The following is a 5,276-nucleotide window of genomic DNA, read 5'->3' on the forward strand; positions in this document are numbered from 1 at the left end:
CCCTTGTGCTTAAAAGCAACCATTTCTAAGTATCACAAAGAAAGCAAATGCAAATTACCTGAAAATATTGTTTATTTGTTTGTTGGAGTAGACAGAAGCACATCGACACTGTGGTGGTCCTAATTTAGTGTTGGTAAAAAGAAAGAGAGACAGAAATAACAGAGAGGAAATAAAGAAGTAGAGAACTAGAACCCTCCAACGACCCGCTTTGAAAATAAATCTTCTTCAGAAAAAAAAAACTGTAGAGACGATGTAATTAACCGTCGAATCATTATAAACGGACATTAGATATAAGCATTATCATGGTTCCAATTCTTTCAAAACGTAGAAAATATCACACAGAAAGCAAATGGAGGAAATATCATGACTGTGAACAGTCACACAATCATGTAATGGCAATGCTCAGATTTATTTACTACGTTTCACCAAGTCAAGGACAACATTGAGGCATACAAAGAGTAAAGAAATACTCGGAATCTCCGCAACTTCATGAATGTTTAAATATGACTCGAAATGAATAACTGGGATAAATGGTCAAGGAGTAAAATATGACTACTGTATGTAATTACGTCTATAACCTTGTTGTCAACTTGCTACCTACACCCCCCTTACGAAATCCCCAACATACCTGCCACTGTACTATCTACCTACTAAGATCCTTTCTTCACTTGTCTTGGCCCTCTAGAATAGGCTAGCACTAACAAGGTCACCATAGCAGAGACTGTGCTCACCATTTCGGAACTTCACAGTGACCGTAAAGATGGTTCCAGTAGGGAACGGGATAGAGGGTGCCCACGTCCCTCGTGACTCGTCAGAGCAGAGGAAGATAGGACTGACACCGACATTATAAACAAGCAAACTAACAGAAGCATATCTTCTTAACTACATAAACACCATCCCACTTCATCACTTATCACCACTACCACCTTCATTTCTAAAATCATCATTGCTCTCAGATCCTTCACAAACATCTATAATTATCTTGAACATCTATACGTAACGGTTACCTGCTATAACAGATATGTACGTTTTGCACTATGGGACACTATCATACGCACATGTGCTGTGAACAATACCATTTTACGCGTGACAGAGATTTCAAGTATTTTGTATACATTTACGAAGAAAAGTTTTTTTAACCTAGCCTCAATTGTTCTAGAAAAATATGATTTTGTTAAGACAAATTGATACTAACGGCTATGGAAAATATGGATGACATTGATTCACCCGTTAGAGTGATATTTGAGGACAAGTTGCACCACGAATTTTTGACTGCACTATAATCAGATGGCGTCAATATCATAGAAATGGGAAAGGGACAAGAAAAATACCCAGGCTTATAATTCCGATTCCGTAACCCCCTAAAGGTATTTTGAAAATGTCTCTTCCGTGAACAATTCTTGCTTGTTACACTACAAAATGCCAGATCCAGAGGTCTGTAGCTAGAAAGTGTAGTATCCTGTAAAGTCAAAACTTGGTGATGTTTTTGATAACAATATAGGATACAAACTTTATTTTCATTGGCAAACATAGGACAATGTATGTTTGAAGTACTAGGTATGCCATCGCGAAAATGATCAAATGACTCATTCTACATTTTGGGGAAAAGAACGCACTAAAACACATTTTTGTAAGTGCAAACTTTCATAAAATGATGATCATTATTTTATTTTATGATAAATCAAATGTAGTCTGAACAAGGAAACCGAAAATGGCAAGAGACAACAAGGCTACCAATGAAGGCGAAAATCTTTTAAGGTGGGGGGAGGGAGGGGGAGGGGTGGATTCATCAAGGTGTGGTGGTCTATACGACATCTATCTAAGTAGTGGCCACAAAAACCCTGAAAACGTCACAAATGAACTAAATAAAAAAGAACAACTGACCTGGATTACCAATTACCGATGAATACAACAAATTTCAAGTCATGAAACTGGAAAAGATGTAGCTCCCTCAATTAACAATCTATTTACCTGGACAAAACGGTGGAAAAAAGTATGGTCACGGCTAAGCAATACGGGAGAAGTAGGAACTTGTCAGGTTCGGTGATAACCGCCGCTGACGAACAAAGTGAACAAGCTATCGCACCCCAAGCCCAGCAGTAGGTGAGAAAGGTAGGAGGTTTCTCCAACGACGACAGGCCTATAAACTCCCACACGTCACAGGGTTTGTTGTAGAAATCAGCACCGTATGAGAATTTAACACACACCTTTGTCTCGTCGGAAAGTTGAGTTGTTTGACGTGGCGTTGTAGGTTTCTGTTCTGTGTCATTCATATCCTTCAGAGGCAGTTCCGAATCCATGGCCATTACCTTTGTCTGCAGAAATCGTAAGCTTCTAAAGTATCCTAGAGTTATCTGAGTTATTTCACTGGTCGTCATTCTACCTTTCATCCAACTTGTGATTTTCAGATCTATATCGATTTGGCGGCGTGCGTCGGAATAATATCTTAACCCCAACAGTTCAATATCTTCAATGTCTTTCTCCTTTTGGTACAAAAAACACGTTATGTACCTCAGCCAATCATTGTTCTGTCTGTGTATGAGGGCTGTGACATTCCCAGTTGCCGATAGTTGGACGTACGTGACATACACGCAGCGTTTGTTCCTGAGTTGTCCCCCCTCATCACAAGCATAATGTTCACAGCTTCCGCCCGTTGTTATATTACATCGCATCTGGATATGTCCCGATTCAGTTCGTGATGTCAGACTGACAGCATTTGAGATCTGATCATTTACTATTCGGAAGATAACCGAAAACGAGGATGCATCTGAAGAACTTAATCCCATTTGATTGCCACATTTCTGCTCCGGGAAATCGGCGGTGGGCTTTTCAAAGCTATACGACTGACTGTTCTCCTTAGATATGTGCTGTAGTATCTGACGGGAATCGGTCAAATCGGGACTTAGTGGCGATGTGACCGTTAACGTCCACAAAACAGGCACGGACGTGTTGGAGGCGTAGCAAAGATACGTCTGGTAACTGTCGAAAACAAAGCCCGTACTGCTGTCCAAGACGGGTACTTTTAGAATCTTGTCGTTGGAAACTTTACTTTGAGCAGAGTTACACCCAGTGATGGCAAGATGGTAGGCTTTCATGACGCATTTATACCTAGCTTTGAACAATTTTTTGGGTAGAGATTCGCGGGCTCTTTGTATCAAACTTGGGCACTCGAGTGAAAAATCGGAACAGCAAGATTTGAACACAAGGCAAGCCACATGGCACAGGCAACTATCCAATATCAGTTCAGTTTGACCACAAGCATTTCGACAACTCTCGGTCAGCTGTCGGCGAACTCTCCTGGAGTTGGGAGCTGGCTGGGTAAGAAAATGTCGGTCCTTAACTACAGATACGTTAGAAAATGGTGGGGAAAGTGTGTCGCGGGTACAGACTTGTCTCGGTTTAAGCGATTGAAGTCCAATGGGTGAAGGTGATCCCCCGTGATACTCTCTTAGTGATATCTTGTAGGTATCTTGAAGCTGTCTTTGTGATGTTTCGTAGGTATCTTGATGCTGTCTTGGTGATATGTCGTAGGTATCATGATACTCTCTTGGTGATATCTCGTAGATATCTTGATGCTGTCTTGTTGATATGTCGTAGGTATCATGATACTCTCTTGGTGGTGTCTCGTAGTTATCTTGATGCTGTCTTTGTGATATTTCGTAACTATCTTGACGCTGTCTTGGTGATGTCTCGTAGTTATCTTCATGAACACCCCTGTGCTCATTTGTTCGCCCCTGAACGTCTGTTGATGGCTGCGTTGATGAACTAGCCGTTGATTGACCCGGGTGGTGGTGCCCAGTACTTTTGTCAATGCCAGTCCCACCAAAGGCCTTTTCCTGAGAAGTGAGCTTCATTCTCATGGGGAATTCCCACAGCGAAAGACTCGGCTCATTTCGTAACCTTGACTGTGACGTAGGGAAATAGAGATTCGTAAAAATGCTGATGATAAAAATACATCCATACATTCTCCTTCGTCGTGTAGCTTGGCCGCTTAAGCAATGCAGAAGACAAATCAGCATGCTGAGGAAATACTGATCAAACTGTCCTACACAAGACAAACAAATTATGACTCATAGGGTAGATTCTAATAACGTGTTGTCAAAGTTTGGAGGTTCGGAATACCAGCACATGGGTCTCTGTTATCGTTTCAACACGTATTTTATACAACTACAAAACCAGATGATTTGCCTTTGAGTGAAGAGCGCGCTTATGAAAGTACAGCTCTTTTATATATACGAACAATCCCGCCTGCCATTTAGTCTCGAGGGCGTTTGCTTCGTGTGAACAGAAACTAACCTCCTCCTATATCTCACCCAACTCCGGCTAGAGTCATTAGATATCTGTCTTGTTTGTTCCTACGAAGTCATTATGATGTTGGAGTTACTGGGAATGTCAGAGATAGAATGTCCGTTATAGAAACAGGGGCCCATTGGCAGGATGAATGAGATCGGGTGTGGTCATGTCAAGTCGTGTCAAGCCAGGTCGATCATTTGTCGGGCATCATGGTGAAATCATGCCCTTGTCAAAGTAATAGAATTAAAGAAAACGGCATTTTTCTTCCTGTTTGGCAATTTTAATCAATTTAATTTTGGTTAGCGTCTTATATGTCCCTTTAAGAACACATTGCTGGGAGGAGTCTTACGGAAAAACGTTGATTAAAGGCAAAACATTTGTAAATGTACAGTTTCCAAGGACTCTCAAACTTAGGAAGTCACCAAACTTTGGCGGCCATTTTCTCGATGATTTTAACCCTTAAATCAGGTGACTTCTACCCCATTATAACCAGGATATCTCAACTTTATCATAGATTGAGGGGGTAATTTTTTCATCAAGAGAAGGACAAATAAAATATACTAGCTTTAAGATGATAGCAATAACTTTATATACCCAAAAATTGACGATCGCCTGATTCCACCGCGTCATGAGACATTAAACTTCGGAACAAGGAGGCTAAAATGTACCCCTAAAGCTATGAGGACACATTTATCCTGTTCACTTTCCTTCTCTTTAGTCGCACTTTGCCGGAGAGGATGGAAATTCAGAACTTTAGTCAGCAACGTAAACGTATGGGAAGTCTATTTTGTTTGTGCTTTGAGCGTCGTTTTGAAAAAAAATGATATGTTGGTACCCAATTAGCCCTAAGCTTTTTACTCGTTCTTTAATACGCACACAAAACTACACAAACACACATACACAAGCACATAAAAACACACCCACAGACACATACACACACATACACACCCACACACCCTTCCACACCCACCCTACCAACCACA

This window comes from Aplysia californica, unplaced genomic scaffold (assembly GCF_000002075.1).
Source record: "Aplysia californica isolate F4 #8 unplaced genomic scaffold, AplCal3.0 scaffold00017, whole genome shotgun sequence".
Classification (NCBI taxonomy): domain Eukaryota; kingdom Metazoa; phylum Mollusca; class Gastropoda; order Aplysiida; family Aplysiidae; genus Aplysia; species Aplysia californica.